Source organism: Balaenoptera ricei, chromosome 12 (assembly GCF_028023285.1).
Source record: "Balaenoptera ricei isolate mBalRic1 chromosome 12, mBalRic1.hap2, whole genome shotgun sequence".
Lineage (NCBI taxonomy): Eukaryota > Metazoa > Chordata > Mammalia > Artiodactyla > Balaenopteridae > Balaenoptera > Balaenoptera ricei.
Genome location: NC_082650.1, coordinates 12,516,918 through 12,536,940, shown reverse-complemented (window position 1 = coordinate 12,536,940; position 20,023 = coordinate 12,516,918). Strand labels below are relative to the sequence as shown.

Sequence of the window (20,023 nt, the reverse complement as noted above, 5' to 3'; positions counted from 1 at the left end):
CTCTAATAAATTTTACATAAATGCCTGACATGACCTTTTGTGCTTCTGAGCTACTTCAGTTACAGTAACATCAGAGACAGTGGCCAAAGCATTTACTATAAATTCAAATGCTTTGGGACTTCCCTGGTGGCGCAGTGGTTAAGAATCCGCCTTCCAATGCAGGGGACACGGGTTCGAGCCTTAGCCCTGGAAGATCCCACATGCCGCGGAGCAACTAAGCCCATGCGCCTAGAGCCGGTGCTCTGCAACAAGAGAAGCCACCGCAATGAGAAGCCCGCGCACCGTAACAAAGAGTAGCCCCCGCTGGCTTCAACTAAAGTCTGTGTGCAGCAATGAAGACCCAACACAGCCAAAAAAAAAAAAAAAAAAAGCTTTCCTATTAATGTGAATCAATGTATGAAAAGCAATGCATATTTCATACTCAGACATGCTCAGAAATGCTATGCACAGGCACATACACAGGGAAAAAGAATGTCTATGCCCTGATCTCATTTTCTTTAAAAATGTTACACTCAGGGAGCCCCAGCAAGTACACATAGCCTAGGGAAGGAAACAGCAAACTTCATTAAGCAATTAGGAAATGCAAGTCAACAAGTTAGCATTCTTAAATCATGTGGGAATGACTTCACGGAGATTTGTCCTAAATAATTAACAAGTCAAACACTTTTTCCTTAAGAGCCAAGAACTTTGCAATATTAAAGAATCATTTCATTAATTGACTTTAAAATTCATGGACTTCTCCTTTATATGTATTTGAAACTTTTTAAGTTTAAATTTTTTAACTTTTAGAAATAAAGGGAGATATTAGTCTATCCTGCACTCTCAAAGCTTTTTTTCTTCCTTTATGTTACTTTCGTCAACTGATTGCTATCAAAGAAAGCAATTTCCTGTAACGTTTTATTTTACTGCAAAATGATTTTCCTGTACTTTATCTGGAAAATATATCGTGATGTTGCCTCAACACCAATATGGGAATGACCGCAGGCAAGACATTGACAAGAGGGACCAGATGAGAGTAAGGGAAAGTGTAAGCTTCTGGGGACTTGGCACGTCAGAATAACAGGAAGAGCTATTTAAAATGTATGTCTGGGGCTCACCCTCTGAGGTTCTAGTTCACTACAAATATTATGAGTGGGCACACTTTTTTTGCCACAGGGGCTATCAGAACACTTGGGCCCGGTCTGGGGTTCACCTCCATCACGTGCCAGCAACACATGTGCATCGTCCGCCAACATCACTCCTGGGCCCACCTTCTTTCCTCCTCACGTTTTCTATTTACCTATTTTTTCTTACTTATTTTTAGTTGATCTTGCTAAATTGTGTGCATCTTTATATGCAGACTTCAATTCCTTTCACTCTGTGGATAATTTTAAGTAAGTGATTAAATAATAACGCTCCAGGGCAAGTTTTCCAATAGGGAGAGTTTATATTGCATATTACAGTTCTGTCCTTTCCATGACCTTTTGTCTTACTTCAGAATTCCAGTGTTGTGGTGTTCGCTCCTCACACCATCAACCCTGTTCTTGGGAGAGCACCTCATACTCATCATTTATACTCAGAATAAACTTAAACCAGTGTACAACCCCTGCCAGGGGTATTTGCTTTTCCTCTAATTGCAAAATAAGATTTACTACCTCACATCAATTTTAGATATCAAGGACATGGGAGAAAATAGAGGAAATAATCATGGACAGAAAGGTGTCTTCTCAGTACTGCAAAAATGATACCACCCACTAAGGATTATTTTTGCTTATAACATTTTAAAGAAAAATGTTAGGGCTTAAGTAACAATTTTAATTTATTGATGGCCTTCTGTGAGCCATATGAAAAGCCAAATTAACAAAGATGCTGAAGAGAGAATGAAACAGATGGTTATGTGAAAATTGAAAGGCAATCTGGAGGAAGGTAAGTAGCTACTGACTGTCCATTTGTGTGGAAGGGAGACAGAAGAGGTCCAAAATATGTATTAAGGAAGAAAAGGTTAAATAAAAATAACTTGATCGTTGTTAGGCCCGGATGAGTGTTCAAGGATGGACTTTAAAACACAAGGTCAGGGACTTTCCTGGTGGCGCAGTGGTTAAGAATCCGCCTGCCAATGCAGGGGACACAGGTTTGAGCCCTGGTCCAGGAAGATCCCACATGCCGCGGAGCAACTAAGCCTGTGCACCACAACTACTGAGCTTGTGCTCTAGAGCCCGTGAGCCACAACTACTAAGTCCAAGTGCCACAACTACTGCAGCCCACATGCCTAGAGCCTGTGCTCCACAAGAGAAGCCACCGCAATGAGAAGCCCACGCACCGCAACGAAGAGTCGCCCCCGCTCGCCGCAACAAGAGAAAGCCCGCGTGCAACAATGAAGACCCAACGCAGCCAAAAATTAATTAATTAATTAATTAATTTTAAAAAAACACAAGGTCATGTGTTTGAGTGGCTGTGGTGGCAATTGCTGCTTGCTCTGTATTTTGGAGAGAATTTTGCCTATTTGTTTGGACTCCCCTGTGTGGACTCAGAATACAATGTCTCTGTTATGGATTGAATTGTGTCCCCCAAAAATATATGTTGAAGTCTCAACCCCCAGTACCTGTGAACTTGACCTTACTTAGAAATAGGGTCTTGGAAGATCTAACCAAGTTAAGATGAGGTCATGCTGGATTCGGGTGAGCCTTAACCCAGTATGACTGGTGTTTTATAAGAAGAGGGAAATTCAGAGACAGAGACACACACAGGGAGAAGACCATGTGAAGAGGAAGGCAGAGGTTGGAGTGATGCCGCTACAAGCCAAGGACACCAAGGATTGCTGGGAGTCACCAGAAACTAGGAAGAGGCAAGGAAGGATCCTCACCTACTGATTTCACAGTTCACACAGCCCTGCTCACCCCTTGACTTCAGACTTTTAGCCTCCAGAACTGTGAGACATTAAACTTCTGTTGTTTCAAGTCAAGTATGTATGGTACTTTGTTACAACAACCCTAAGAAACAAATATAGTCACTGTAAGTGCAGAAGGAGATGTTGCGGCAGATGTAACAGCAAACAGAGCAGAATGAGGCCTCTTTCTGCCCCGGACCCTCCAGAACTCACGTACCTCTGACAAGAACACCTTGCAGGCCAGTTCCCAGCACAGCTTCCTTTCCAGGCATGTTTTGCCTCCATGGCCTCGGGGCTACAATTCCAGATAATCTAGATGACTCCCACCACCCCACAGCCAGCCCCCAGAATAAGTAAAAATAAGAACACAAAAGTTCACGTGTTTTTATGGATTCCTATACTTCTCATATATTTAGTAGGAAGCATGTATTAATTTTGCTGTAACTAGTTAAAAAAAAAAAACTTTGTCTAAAATATCTTGTAAGAAAAGCTCTTTGCACAGTATTTAACAGTTTTCTACAACCACCATGAGTCCTGTGTCCTAAAATCTCTAATTGCACCTGAGAAAACTTAAAGTTTTGGTGACATTGGTGTAATCATGTATCTCAGCTCCCCAACAAGCCTACACCTTCTTTGTTGGGTGGGGGGTTGTCAAATGTTGGGGCAACCCTCTTTCAAATTCCTTTTCACTCTGTTGAACATTTGAGAGAGACCAAGTGAAGACACGTCCACCAAGTGAAGACACGTCCACCAAGTGAAGACACGTCCAGTGGTGATGCTCAGTAACAACTTGACTCGCCACCCAGAGGTCCGGACACTGCCCTGGGGCCCAATCTGCAGCCACTACACAACTACACAACTCTGGCTTCAAACATCTTGATAAGGGTCTTCAGACTCTCATCTTTGGGTTTCCTTCCATTTGTCACTGAAGGAATGGCCTGGGTATGAATTGTTGCCTCAAATTTCCCAAGGAACTCTTCTGCCCTGAATGCTACAAGAATGAAACTCTGGAGTCCAGATGTTCCTAAGAGTGTTGGGGTCCAGAAAAAAAAAAAAATCTCACTGTAAAGGATGCTTTCCCCTCACACCTTCATATCCCCATCCCCATCTGAATTCATAGAGATGAAGACAGGTTAAAATAAAAATTAGGAGCAGACTTGAAGCCAATAGAGAACAGTTCAATCTCACCTCCTTAGCTTTAGCTTAATGGGTGGCTTGGAGGAGGATAGGTGAGGAGAAGTAGGGGGATGCATATGGCCTTAGTTTCCTTGTGGTTCTTTTTTGTTGGTATACCAGATGGCTTAATGATCCATAATTATCCATATGGCTCTTTCTGTACACCCCCAACACTTCCATCTTTTTATAAACTACCATTTATTGAGAAATTTCTGTCAGTCACTATCCTAAGCATTATTTCATTTAACCTTTTCAGTGGAATGTGAGGTAGTTACTAGTATTATCTCCATACCTCAGATAGAAAGGTTAACTAACTTGCTTGATTCCATCCTGCTGATAAGAGACAGAGCTGGTCTATCTGATTCCCAAGCCCATTCTCTCCCCCTAAGTTATGTGCTGCCTCCGGACTGCTCCACTTGGCTGTAACTACAGTCTCTTAAGTGTCCCATGAGATACAATGGTGGGGAGAAGTTATATGAAATCCATTGACTGAGAATTCTGAAGAAACTAAATGGAATTTAATGAAGAAATTGAATGGAAAAAGGATTCCAGAGTCTGGAGGAAAACCAAAAGGACGGAGCATGGAAAAGGTACATTTTAGGAAAGGAGGAGAAGTGAACAGAAAAATAGGACTACGGCACACACTTATACACACTGTACCTGCTCAATTGCAAGAGGGAACCATTCACTTATATTTTATGTAAAAGATGTCTTCCAGGGTTGTTCAGTGCACAACCTGGGCAGCCGAGTGAGGTGGCCCTGGGAATGATACTGTACATGCTCCAGCATTGGTAGTAATTTTTTAAATATTTATTTATTCATTTATTTATTTATTTGGTTGCGGCGGGTCTTAGTTGCAGCACACAGGATTTTTGTTGCAGCATGCAGGATCTTTAGTTGCGACACACAGGCTGTTAGTTGCGGCATGTGGGATCTAGTTCCCTGACCAGGGATCGAACCCGGGCCCCCTGCATTGGGAGTGTGGAGTCTTAACCACTGGACCACCAGGGAAGTCCTGCATTGGTAGTAATTTGAAGAAAAGGAGCTGGGGTTCTTGTTTAAAAGAAAAGGATGACCCTGAACAGACACTGTATAATATATGAATGGTTTTGTTCACGTCACTCAGGCTTCTGACCTGTAACTAATGTTAATAATTATTTATGGGACATACATATGTACATACATAAAATACATATGAATTGAATACTTGAATACAATGTAATTGTTGTATTATGATTTAAACTTCTTTGAAAATTAGTTTTTCTCCTTCACGGATATATTTGTAGTTCATTCAGATTACATTCAAATGAACTTTTGTAAGAGGTGGGAGTGAAAGTAGAGATTTGGCAAAGGTTAATAGAAAAAATGAGAGCGAGAACATGCAATAAACTTGCCAAAAAAAGAAAATGAAATTTTGGAAAAACGCTGCATGTGGTATAAAATCCAAGGTTTTTTTAAAAATAAGGGCATTGTTGGGCTTCCCTGGTGGTGCAGTGGTTGAGAATCTGCCTGCCAATGTAGGGGACACGGGTTCGAGCCCTGGTCTGGGAAGATCCCACATGCCACGAAGCAACTAGGCCCGTGAGCCACAATTACTGAGCCTGTACGTCTGGAGCCTGTGCTCCGCAACAAGAGAGACCACGATAGTGAGAGGCCCGGGCACCGTGATGAAGAGTGGCCCCCACTTGCCACAATTAGAGAAAGCCCTCGCACAGAAACGAAGACCTAACACACCCATAAATAAATAAATTAAATTAAATTAAATTAATTTTTTTAAAAAAATAAAGGCATTGTTGACAAGAATATTAAAGTGATCATTTTATTAAACTTCAGTAGGATTGAAGACTTGAAGAAACAGTGTGCCCTTCATATCAGTTGTGTAAATAATCCAAAATAAGAGATGCACGAACCCTAAATTTCTAGAACCACGTATTTGTGGCCTAAACTTGCTCCCAAACTCCTACATCTTCAGTTATTTCCTGCATGGGGGGCAGGAGATGGAGAGGCAAGGCAGCATAAATCTACCAGCTATTCCCAAAAGATGTGACATTTCCCAGATTAAATGATTTTTGCCCCCAAAAGTCTGGGATTACAACAAAATTCTCATCAAAGAAGGAAGGGGTAAAATAAGAGGAAATGGAGTGGGAGATACAGCAAATTAGAAGTCCTGGGATCTTGATGGCACTCTGGTCCTCCCAGAGTCCACCTTTGTGAAGCTTTAACCAGGACACGGCATAAAGAATTCCTACTCAGTGTCAAGGCCGTCCAGCCCCAAATTCAGTTATATGGGACCTAATAGTAACTGTATAGGTTCTTGGAGGAGAGTGGACTTTGAAGTTAGATTAATCTGGGTTCATATCCTATCTTAGTTATTCACTTAATAATTATTCACCAAGCACCTGCCACATGCCAAACACTAAAAGTAAAAAATAAAGTAGAGCATGTCTTTCCCTTTGAGAGCTTAATTACACGCCATGTGCCCTGGAGCAATACCAAACCTCTGCTGGCCTCATCCATGAATGGGGATTGTTAATAACCTCCTCTCAAAGGTGGAGTTCCTGGGGAAGGGGATAGGGTTCCCTTAAATGTAACCCTTCCTCCCCAACGTAGCGGGGTGATTTGAGGAAACTTTCCTGCCCCCAAAACTTTCTCTGTGACCAATGCCTAGATCATGGAAGTATGTTGAAAATATGAATGTTATAATATGGTAAGATCTTATATTCATTGACTCTCTATTAGAAGCCTTACTACTCATTTTTTATTTTTTTCCACTCCTGATTATTATGCAGTCCTTCACTCAAATATTCCTTCTCTATTTTATTGTGGTAAAATACACATAACATAAAATTTACCATTTTAATTACTTTTAGCGCAGTTCAGTAGTATTAAGGACACTCACACTGTTGTCCAACCACTACCACCATCCGTCTCCAGACCTTTTTCACCTTCCCCAACTGAAACTCCATACCCATTGACCACTAACTCCCCATTCCCCCTCCTATAGCCCCTGGCAACCACACTTCTACTTTCTGTCACTATAATTTTGGCTACTCTCAGTACCTCATGTAAGCAGAATTACACTGTATTTGTCCTCTTGTGACTGGCTTATATCACTTAATAATGTCCTCAAGGTTCATCCATGCTGCACCATGTGTCAGAATTCCCTTCCTTTCTGAGGGTGAATAATTATTTCTTTGCATGCATGAGCCACACTTTATTTACCCATTCATTCATCAATGCACAGATGGATCGTTTCCACCTTTTGGCTGTTGCGAATAGTGCTGCTATGAACATTGGTGGATTTATTCACTTTTGCCCGCTGGGTACATATAAGGTTATGAAAAATTAGAACCACATAGTCCGTAGATTATAGAGACTGAAAATGTGCTTGGAGATAATGGAGTCAGGCTGCCAACAAGGAAGCAAAGTCACAGAGGGATTATGCGATACTTCCAAGACTTGAAGAACTTCCAGGTTCTTCATAGCAAAGCCTAGCAATGAAACTCACTACGTCAGTGAAACTTACTACACGTGCTAGTGCTGTATTCATATGTGGATCTAATCAACAAATCATCCAGCATATATAAAATATTTATCAACAAAAGAAGGGTTATATTTCTGGCCCTAAAGCAAGTCTCAACATATTTCAAAGGACTGAAATCACACAGACTATATTCTCTGACCAAAATGAAATTCAGATGAAAATTAATAACAAGCCATATGTAGATTACCATCTATTTAAAAATTAAGAAATATGCTTCAAAAAACCAATAACTCGATTCCATTGTGCTCGGCGGTTCCCCGGATCTGTCTCTTGCTTCAAAAGTGTTTGGACGGAACAGACCCAGGGTCGCCCTTTCCTCCAGCCTCCGACCACCCTCCAACCTTCGGAGTCAGCCACTCAGCTATCCTCGGTCACCGGGACCAGCCAATACCATTTTTTGAGCCGAACTCCTTATTACCGATCAACCACGAGCTCCCAGATTCGTCAGAATTATTCCACCGAGGTGGAGGCCGCCGTCAACCGCCTGGTCAACATGCACCTGCGGGCCTCGCGCACCTACCTCTCTCTGGGCTTCTATTTCGACTGCGACGATGTGGCTCTGGAGGGCGTGGGCCACTTTTTCCGCGAATTGGCCGAAGAGAAGCACGAGAGCGCCGAGCGTCTCTTGAAAATGCAAAACCAACGCGGCGGCCGCGCCCTCTTCCAGGACGTGCAGAAGCCATCTCAAGATGAGTGGGGTAAAACTCAGGACGCTATGGGAGCCGCCATTAACATGGAGAAGAACCTGAACCAGGCCCTTCTGGACCTGCATGCCCTGGGTTCTGCCTGGATAGACCCCCACCTCTGCGACTTCCTGGAGAGCCACTTCCTAGATGAGGAGGTGAAACTCATCAAGAAGATGGGTGATCACCTGACCAACCTTCGCAGGCTGGCTGGTCCCCAGGCTGGGCTGGGCGAGTATCTCTTCGAAAGGCTCACCCTCAAGCACGACTAGGAGCCTCCAGAGCCCAGCGGCCTTTGAGGAGCCCCTGTGGTGTCAGGGCTTCTGCCTGAAGCCCCTCTCTGCAGCCACTAGGCAGCTTTTTAACCACCCTGGAGCCCTCTCCCAAGCCTTGGACCAATTGGAAACAATAAAGCTTTTTGCAGCAAAAAAAAAAAAAAAAAAAACCAATGACTCAAAGAAAAAATTATAAAGGAAATTAGAAAATATTTGTAACTGTGTAACAATAAAAACATAGCAAAATGTATATCAAAATCTTGTAGTATTTAAAGCACACTTATGATCCTTTTGTATTAGAAAGGAATTAAGTTAAAAAGCAATGAGCTGAGTAACCATCTCACGGAGGTGGAAAAGAACAGGAAATAAACACAAGAAAAGTTAAAAGAAAGTTAACAATAAAAACAAAAGCCAAATAAATAACATATAATGAAAAGAATCAAGATAATCAAAACATTGTTTTTTGAAAAGATTAAGAAAATTAATAAAACAGTTGGTGAAACTGATTAAGGGAAAAAGAAAGAAGGCATAAATGACCAATGCAAAGAATGAAAGGAAGCCATAACTATAGGTTCTACCAACATTAAAAACATAAGAAAACTTTGTGAATAACTATGCCAATGAAGTTGAAAATTTAGGTAAAATGGACAAAATTCCAGCAAAATAAACCTTACCAAAATTAGTTTATGAATATCAGAAAATCTGAATAATCAGTTTAAAGTCTGTGTCTGATAACTCTAACATTTGAGTCACTTGCAGATCTTTTCTTTCTCTAAATCTTGTGCTGAAATAAGTAGTAACTTTTTATTGAATGCTGGACATCGTATATGAAAAACCGCAGAAACTCTGAGTGATCTTTTTTTTTTTTTTAACATCTTTATTGGAATATAATTGCTTTACAATGATGTGTTAGTTTCTGCTGTATAAGAGAGTGAATCAGCTATACGTATGCATATATCCCCTTATCTCCTCCCTCTTGCCTCTCCCTCCCACCCTCCCTATCCCACTCATCTAGTTGGACACAAAACACTGAGGTAATCTCCCTGTGCTATGTGGCTGCTTCCCACTAGCTATCTATTTTACATTTGGTAGCGTATATATGTCCATGCCACGCTCTCACTTCGTCCCAGCTTACCCTGCCCCCTCCCCGTGCCCTCAAGTCCATTCTCTATGGCTGCATCTTTATTCCTGTCCTGCCCCTAGGTTCTTCAGAACCTTTTTTTTTTTTAGATTCCATATGTATGTTTTAACATATGGTATTTGTTTTTCTCTTTCTGACTTACTTCACTCTGTATGACAGTCTCTAGGTCCATCCACCTCACTACAAATAACTCATTTGCGTTATTTTTTTATGGCTGAGTAATATCCCATTGTATATACGTGCCACATCCTCTTGATCCACTCATCTGTCGATGGACACTTAGGTTGCTTCCATGTCCTGGCTATTGTAAATAGAGCTGCAGTGAACATTGTGGTACATGACTCTTTTTGAATTATGGTTTTCTCAAGGTATATGCCAAGTAGTGGGATTGCTGGGTCACATGGTAATTCTATTTTTAGTTTTTTAAGGAGCCTCCATACTGTTCTCCATAGTGGCTGTATCCATTTACATTTCCACCAACAGTGCAGGAAGGTTCCCTTTTCTCCACACCCTCTCCAGCATTTATTGTTTGTAGATTTTTTGGTGATGGCCATTCTGACTGGTGTGAGGTGATACATCATTGCCGTTTTAATTTGCATTTCTCTAATGATTAGTGATGTTGAGCATCCTTTCATGTGTTTGTTGGCAATCTGTATATCTTCTTTGGAGAAATGTCTATTTAAGTCTTCTGCCCATTTTTGGATTGGGTTGTTTGTATTTTTGATATTGAGCTGCCTGAGCTGTTTGTATATTTTGGAGATTAATCCTTTGTCAGTTGCTTCATTTGCAAATATTTTCTCCCATTCTGAGGGTTGTCTTTTCATCTTGTTTATGGTTTCCTTTGCTGTGCAAAAGCTTTTAAGTTGAATTAGGTCCCATTTGTTTATTTTTGTTTTTATTTCCCTTACTCTAGGAGGTGAGTCAAAAAGGATCTTGCTGTGATTTATGTCATGGAGTGTTCTGCCTATGTTTTCCTCTAAGAGTTTTATAGTGTCTGGTCTTGCATTTAGGTCTTTAATCCATTTTGAGTTTATTTTTGTGTATGGTGTTAGGGAGTGTTCTAATTTCATTCTTTTACATGTAGCTGTCCAGTTTTCCCAGCACCACTTATTGAAGAGGCTGTCTTTTCTCCATTGCATATTCTTGCCTCCTTTATCAAAGATAACGTGACCATATTTGTGTGGGTTTATCTCTGGGCATTCTATTTTGTACCATTGATCTATATCTCTGTTTTTGTGCCAGTACCATACTGTCTTGATTGATGTAGTTTTGTAGTATAGTCTGAAGTCAGGGAGCCTGATTCCTCCAGTTCCATTTTTCTTTCTCAAGACTGCTTTGGCTATTTGGGGTCTTTTGTGCTTACATACAAATTGTGAAATATTTGTTCTAGTTCTGTGAAAAATACCATTGGTAGTTTGATAGGGATTGCATTGAATCTGTAGATTGTTCTGGGTAGTATAGTCATTTTCACAATGTTGATTCTATTCTGGGTGATTTTATCCTCCATCAGAGAGGATTTACCTTATTATCTGGCAGTCAGCAGACATGGGTGTAGATTACCTCAACACACTTAGTGCATTTAGATTTGAGGCTGCCTTTGAGTCTTTTTAATGTCTAACCTCCCTCTAAATTGCACCCCTTCTCAGGTTCTTGCCCTCCAAACAAAGCTGGGGTGTTTACTAGAGCACCTGCTTCATGGCTCTGATTTTTATCTCCTTCTCTGGGACTTCAAGGCTGCCAGAAACTCCCACTCTGCTTTTCAACCATTTTCAACTCAATTCTTTCACCTCTCACCTTGCTCATCTTGAGAATCAATAAATGTCCCAAGGAGAAAACTAGTGTCAGGCATTGGGCTTCCTTCTCTGCACTCCCTTTCTCTTTCCAGGATTTTGTCCCCTCAAGTCTTGGCTGTCTTGGCAGTCCTCAAACTCCAAAGTTTGTCTCCTCAGCTTTGTGAGATTGCTGAAGGTTCCGCTAGTTTGATACTTCTTAGCATTCACCTTCTACCAACTTCACAGCCTTGTCCCCATGTCGAGGACTGGCAGGTGGTCCAGGGACCAAACTGCATGCAGAAAATAGGACTTACCTCCGTGCCATGCCCTTCTCTCCAGTGTGTTGGTCTCTCAAGTCCGTGTTACCTCAGATGTCTTTAAACATATTTTTGGTATTGGGCTTTTCTAGATTTTCCTGATGGGAGCACTTGTCTACGACAAGCTATACCCTTCTCACTGAAATCAGAAATCTGTTCATTAAAGCATAACATATTAAAGATATAATAATGGTTATAGAAGTTATGTTTTTAACATTGGCATTTCACGAGTTAGGTGGAGACTGCAGCAGCCAGGAGGAAGAGCAGAGTATCGAAGGAAAGGATAAAGGGGTTAATAGCTTTATCTTTTGATGTGGTCTGTGATGGTTCTAGAAATAAAGGTATAAGAAATTTACCAATATGCTAAATCAGCACAACGCATGGGGTGTGATCAAAACACAACTTTAGTTTTCCATGGCTTCTTGCAAATGTATTCAGTGATGTTCACCTTCCCCTGCCCCTGGATGAAACCTTGGACCGATCCCATGACATTTCTGCTCACTAACAGGTAATAGACATACCTCTGTTACTTTAAATTGCATAGTCTGAAATCAGAAATTAACATCCAGTCCTCAACAAATCAAAATTTTGGATCGATTTCACATCAGTTCTTCTCTGCACTTTCCAGACCCACTGTGGGCTGAGTGTTGCAGAAGGAAAGAGATGTGTGGTCTTTCTCTGGCTTCTCTTCCTCCAGAAGCCGCGGCTTCTTGCCTCTCCAGGGTTGGAGCACAGGGAGGAGGGGAAAGGGGGCAGGGAGATTGCTACTTGAACTGATAATATTATGTTAGCTGCACACTCTCTGGCCTGGCAGATGTCTAAAACTGTCTGTCTTTCATGGGCACTTGCAGAGGCTTACCTGCTGGGTCCCTCTGGCTGAAGTACCTGTGACACAGATGATGCTTCACTTTCACTTGGCCTCTCCCCGCTCAGCCCTTGGTTCTCTAGCAGTCCACTTAACTAGGCTGCTGGCCGCGTGCATCACATGACCCCTCCAAGTTTGTTTTCTTAGGCAGGGCTTTAAGTGGCTCCGGAGCATTCCACACTCTCTGGTCCATTGGAAATATTCATGCCCCTTTTGACTGGCCAAAAGTGCAGTATTTCACAGTCATGAGAGCAATCCCCTTGTACTCCATCATTTAAGCTGCTCACTGGCCAATGGTCTAAACTTTTTGTCCTACAGATTTCCTAGGATGGGAATTAGACACAAGACCACTCTGTATCCCAAATTCTAGGGGTATGTATTGGACACCCCTTTTGGTCCAGGTAAAGCCCCCCATATTCAGTTTGAGGTGATGAGACAGGTAATCTCTGTTCAACCCCTTGGTGGGAAATGTGGATGGTGCTCACAACAGAACCTTCTCGAGGGAAATCTTCCTCACAAAATGCTCTCTTCCTCTCCACTTCAACATTTTTATATTCTCCAAGTAATAGTGGGTAAAGAGGGGAGTTCCCCGGTGGCCTTAGTAGTTAGGATTCCAGGATTTCACTACCGTGGCCCAGGTTCAATCCTTAGTTGGGTAACTGAGGTCCTGCAAGGCCCTCGGCATGGCCAAAAAAAAAAAAAGTAGTGGGTGAAGACGAGCTCAAGTGTCAATAAACCGGTTCTCGACTGTTTTCTTTATAATTCTGCTTATGGGAGTTTATTTCACATCCATTGTGGTATACATCCTATTAGCACTTCAGTCAAAATGAAGACAAGAATCATCCTATTTTCACATTCTATTACTAGGATATTACTTACAGTAATAAGGACAGCAAATAGAGCAATCAATGATCACAAATGCAAATGCATACAAGGGCAGACAACTAAAGCAACTGAGTAAAACAGGCCTGAGGCAAGAAAGGTTATTGGAGCTGCTTTGTCCACTTTTAATTTTCCCACTTGGGTATGGTGAAATGTTTTGTTGCTATAAGAAAAAGAGACAGATGATGATAAATGGCAATTTATACTCGGCCTCAGTACTGAAGAGCAGTAAGGAGTGGTGAGGTCTGGGGAAAACTGGAAATCCGAATGACTGACAGTCACTACCCAGCTTGAGCCAACTGTTTCTATAAAGTAATGCAAATCCAGTTTTGAATATTTGATGATTTTTCAAGCAAAGCAGGAAAATCTACCTTGATCCTTTATGAAACTTTTTTTTTCAAACAGTGTGCAGACCAAGTAACTCAGCCAGTCTACACCCACTACAAGAGAGATGCTAAAATAGTGAACCGAAACCTCGTGTGTCAGAGCAGAAAGTCAGTAAATATTTTCTTACCTTGATACATTTACAGTGACTGTGGTACATTATTTAGACCTGTGAAGGTAACTAAGGGAATAAAAAAGCTAAAAGAGTTAAAAGTGGTTGTCTTTAAGGACAGCATTAGAAGAACTATAGTTTGTATTAGTCTATGTACTATTTTAGTTTTTTAATGCTTATCTGTATTACTTTGATAACAAATTTAAAATAAAAATTAACCCAAAAAATCCCTTCACAGAATCCCAACTCTGATTTGAGCTCCCTTGCTGTAACATGTGTTACCATCAGAGAACAGAAGCAGCTGACTACTTGCTACCCCAAGGCAACAAGAGCACCTCCACCAGCTTTGCAGAAATGCTCATCACGCCAGGGTTCGTAAAGCTCTGGGTCTAGCTGCTGCCTCTGTCTGCTGCTGCCCTCCACTCCCATACTGTTTTGCCCGAGGTCTTGTTCTTCGTACGTACTCCATATGTAATTCTGGCTGGCTGTTCAGGGAAGACAATGACAATATCTGAGGATCTACGTCCAATCCTAGAACCAAGTTGACCAGCCTTCTCCAATGTCCAAAGACTTCATGGCATTGTATCACCGAGCTTCCGACACCCGCCGCCCTCGCCATAGGTTGTTAACGCAATGCCATCCTTGTGACTGCATGTCTGCTCACGAAAACTGGACTCTCTGTGACAGCCACAACCAACCCCCTTCACACAGCTAGAATATCTTGGTCTCCGTGGATTCTCCATCTAGATTATATGAAGCGACAAGCACAAATGTGAACCCTCCCTTTTGTCGAATCTCTCCCCCATCCTCGGGATGAGTCTTTTGTCCTCAGCTTACTCCCGACAAAGAGATAGCTAAGAGAGTAATTTTATCACAGAATGAGGGAAACTGCAGGGATTTCGTTAATTTTCTTGTAATAAAAATAGCTAACAGTTGTTGAGTGTTTTACTTCGTGTCAGGCAATGTTCTCATCTCTATGATGTAGGTACAATTGTCCCCATTTTAAGCCAAGGAAACTGAGGCACAGGAAAGTTAAATAAACTGCTCAGGGCAAAAATTCAGTAAGTGACAAATCCTGTGTTTTAACCTTGGCTCTGACTCCAGAGCCTTTGCTCTAAATGACTAAATTACATAGCCTTTTGGTATAAAACAACATGTCAACACAAAATGATAAATCAATAAAACAGGCTATAATCATCAAATTTTATTCTGGTACATCTAGGAGACTTCTCTTCACAGGGCAAAGAATTGAACATCACTGATGAGTTTGAATATGCTCAGTACTTGCACTCTTACCTTTCTTCTCCCTAATTATATATTGTCTAAATGGTATTCTGAGCCTTTATAAATTCAATTAGAAAGAAAATTTCCAAGGATCTTTCGCTAGAGGTCACTCTCCTAACTGTGAGGCCTGGTTGTCTTTTGTCACAGCGGAAGAGACAGAGTTAACCAACCAACGATGGCTACCATTTGATGAGTCCAGCAGGTGTCACTAGAATCCCACAGATCCTGAGGTTGATGTTTTTTCACCAACTACATTTCACAGACATAAGCATCTCACTTCTGTCAAGGCAGGTTATGCTAAATTTATTCTTTTCATAAAACTTAAAATATTTATAACACTACTTGGTTGTCAAGATAGTCTACCCAAAACTCAAACACAACTCACTTATCTTCTGAGAACACAAAATAAAATACCTTGCTTGAAATAACAAGGTAACAGAGGGAAAGATAAGAGGGTTAATTGACAGGAATGACAGCTCAGACTGGGTTCAAGGTTGTTTTCTCAACGGCTTTCACCAAAAACCATACTACACCTAAGATCACGGATACAAATGAGTGTTTCCATTGTCCCCTCATCAGTGTGCTCCCAAGTGTCAGCTTGGTCTGCCGTAACCAAATACCATAGACTGGGGGGCTTAAACAACAGGAATTTATTTCTCACAGTTCTGGAATCTAGGAAGTCCAAGATCAAGGTGCTGGCCAATTTAGCTCCCTGGTGAGGAATATTCCTGGCTTGCAGACAGCCGCCTTCTTTTTTTTTTTTTTTTTTTTTAAACTTTGGGTTTATTTATTTATTTATGGCTGTGTTGAGTCTTCGTTTCTGTGCGAGGGCTTTTCTCTAGTTGCGGCAAGTGGGGGCCACTCTTCATCGCGGTGCGTGGGCCTCTCACTGTCGCGGCCTCTCTTGTTGTGGAGCACAGGCTCCAGACGCGCAGGCTCAGTAATTGTGGCTCATGGGCCTAGTTGCTCCGCGGCACGTGGGATCTTCCCAGACCAGGGCTCAAACCCGTGTCCCCTGCATTGGCAGACAGACTCTCAACCACTGCGCCACCAGGGAAGCCCGACAGCCGCCTTCTTGATGTGTTCTCACACAGGAGAGATAGAGAGAGGAAGCAAACTCTCTGGTATCTCCTCTTACTAGGGCACTAATCCCATCCTGAGGGCCCCAACCTTATGACCTCAACTAAACCTAATTATCTCCCAAAAGTGCCATCTACAAATACCATCACGTTGGAGCTTAGGGCTTCAATATATCAGTTTGGAGGGGACACAATTCAGTCCATAGCACCAAGTTTAGTGGTCAACAGAGGTGGTCAATGAAGTGCAGGTTAAGCGAGGACTTGGCTGTGCCAGAGGAACCCGGAACACAGGTTCCTGGTCTTTTATACCATGTATAAAGGAGGCCGTGTCAGCCTGGAAAGATCAACCCTATGACCTTATAAGGAATGTATTGCTGCACCAATTGCTTACTTCAGAGTTCTAGTTCTTATGCCATCAGCCTACCTACAGCAGCCCTACCCACACCTTACCTTTGGACTTTACTTGATTTATCTAGAAAGCTATCTCAATTTATCATTTCATATGCAGATGCAGCCTATATGAGACATTCATGGAGGTCTCTTGTCAACAACCCTCAGAGTCTGGTGTATCTCATCCTATTCTACTTACTGCCTATTTCATAAAGATGACATTCCAAGAGCAAAAGGCTATCTGGTGAGGATGGGTATGGAGATAATCATTAACACCTTTTTGTTATTATTATGACAGCTGAAGTAGTTAAAACTAATGGTTCCATTTATGAAGACTATTTTACTTGAGGTAAAACCTACCCCACTTTATCAACACTGTTGCTTAGAAGAACCCAGTGCTGAGAAAGACCTGACCAAGACACCAACAAAGGCTTCCACTTGTACTTTTACTCATTTTATAGTTTTGAAAATGTTAAGTATATTAAAATATATATCTATATATCTTGAAATATAAAGTGAGAGAGGAAAAGCACTGAGGAAAAGTGTACTTTTTAGGCAGGCTGGGATACTGAGAATAGATCATTCACAGGTAAAGGGTTTAAAGAGACTGGAGAACTCACCCAAAATACAGCACACGTTTCTGGAATATTCCATGCCCATCTTCTGAGTGCCTTTTCAGAGGATGTCTCTTCTGTTTGAACTCTCCTCTCTACCTATAAATACTATTCATCATTAAGTTTAAGTTCAAATAGTTCTTCCACTGTAAACTATTCTCCAACCTCCTCTATCTATGGTCAAAATCAGCAGCTCTGACCTCTCTTCCCTCAGTACATTTTACAAGCTGCCATCATGAAAGAGCTTATCAAATTAAATCACTGCCAGGCAGGTAACATGAGGCAGTGTGTGTAGTGGTGAGAAACATGGGCTCCAGAGTAGATTCCAGCATTGATGTTTGGTTCTCCCACATACTAACTCTGTGGCCTTGGATATGTCGTTAAACTTTGCCCTGACTCGTTTGCTCATCCATAAATGGAAGTTGCAATATATTTATCCTGTTGGGTTATTGGAGGGATAAAATGATATAAAACATAAGAAAAGACTAGTGCCTAGCATAAAGCAGTCCTCAATATATGTTAACTTGTATTAGCTCACCTATTATGTTGGTTGGTCTTCATTGTATATTAGAATCTCCTGGGGAGCTTTTAAAAAGATACTGATGCCCAGACTCCACCCAAGACCTATTTTAAAAGATTCTGGTTGTGGCTGCTCAGGTATTGGTATGTTTCAGGCCCCCCAGGTGAGCTGCATGCTCCAGGGTTGGGTATCATTGCATTCGATTGCTACCACTGACAGCTGGAACTTCTCTTCTTTGTATCCCCATCACTTGGGTTAATGATGCACACATGGGAGAATTCAATAATGTTTGTTGAATTGAACTGATGTGAGAAGATCCGGAAGGACATCAAATTAAAGTGTATCCTCAAAGCACCTCCTAAGACCTAGAGATGATTTTAGGTGTAACTATTTCCCAAGATTCCACCCACGTACCCAGGAGTGGAAGGCTTACCAGAGTATATTAACGTTTGGGGAATAAGGAGTGGAGGAAAAACATTGATCAGGTGAAATGTTTTCCATACCAAAAATTCATACTGAACCCAGAATTCATACTGATAGAATGTCAACAATTGTAAGGTTAAGTTAAACCCTCATTTGGAGGGCTTCAGCATATTAGACTACTGTCCAGTCTCCAAAACTATTTTCTAGTCATTTTCTGGTTCTTCCAACAGAATTGGCCGTGCTCTGAACAAGCAGAATGTACTACACCAAGAAGCACAATGGCTAATAAAACTAACTAGCTCGACGGGAAAATGCTGAACCCCCAAAGATTAAGGAAAGTTAAAGGACATGGATTTTAGGAGTTGAAAACAAAACAGCCCAGAGATTTCCCTCAAGAATTTAGAGGCTGTTAGAATTATGAGGGAATCATAGGGGAATTTTTATACTACTTCAAAAAGGCTAGGTGCTGGGAATTGTGCAAACTGAAAATATAAGGGCTTGGATTGTTGAAATTAGAAGCTTTCATTAGGTCCTCTTCTTTCTGTGTCCTCTTCTTTTTGTGTATCTGCTTTGCAATGATTATTGTAACTGCAATGAAGACAGCATTTTGAAGCCCTTTGTTATTTTTGAGTGTTCTTTCACCTGACTATCCCCAATTCAATAGAGCTCAGTTTTAGCGAGTGTTATAGAATTTTGCTAAAGGTTTTCTTGTAATCAATCAAAAAGCATTTATTAAGTACCCATATACTCAGAGCACTGTACTAGATACTTCAGAGATTGGGTTACGTACATGATACAAGCTCTCAAGTGGTTCCTAATTCCAATAACTCAACAACAAAATGGTTCAACTAGTAACTCAGAGCTTGAACAGACTGAGATAATATATTTAGTACTTTGTACTTACAATGCAATTTCTTTGGCTTAACACTGAGGGAATTTCAGAGTGTCTCAAAACAAATACCATTTATTACAAGCCTAGAAACACATTTCAGTAGGGACACCAAAGGCCAAAAGGTTTTTTCCCCTCACCTGAAAGCTCTTTTAATAGCCGGTCATGTATATGCCGACCAAGTGATCTTTGTGAGTAAATCAGATGACTATCGATGAACTAAGTGAAAGATTATTCCTAATAAACTGACGTAGAGCTGTCACATTATTGTCTGCAATGAAATAAAGGTCCAAGCTCTTTCACTCTTAACCCTGAGCCCTGTACCACCCCCCTGTCCCCTCCGATGTGTGCCTTCTTCCAAACTTCTTCATTCTCTCTACACGATCACCAGCCAGAGGCAGAAACCGAGACTTCCCCTTTCGAAAGTGAGAAGTATCAAGTGAAATTCTTGATACTCTCACACTTTAGCGGCTTTCTGTTTTTCTCTTAAGTGTTAGCTACTGGAATCTGGGAATCTCTGATGGCACGTTATTAGGGAGAAGAATTTCAGAGTAAGGAATAGAGAGCACACAATACAATTACTCGGCAATGAATCATTTTGTTCAAACCTCAAGCATCTTCATTAGGCACTGCTGTCCTCACTTCCTTCAGAAACTTACAGCTCGTGGGAAGGCTTCACCTAGTCTCTTCTAGTGACCCATGGGTTCTTCGCTCAGTCTCAGGTTTAAATTGTAACAAATCACTGCCACCCACCTCGTCAATCTTGAGATCTGGGTGCATTCCAATGCAGCCGATCCTTCCTACGAC

The 20,023-nt window shown here is 41.5% G+C and overlaps 1 pseudogene; it reads left to right on the top strand.

Annotated features, from left to right (window-relative positions):
* The first annotated feature begins 7,816 nt into the window (after positions 1-7,816).
* On the top strand, positions 7,817-8,544 carry LOC132376413 (ferritin light chain-like; annotated as a pseudogene).
* The last annotated feature ends 11,479 nt before the right edge of the window (positions 8,545-20,023 follow it).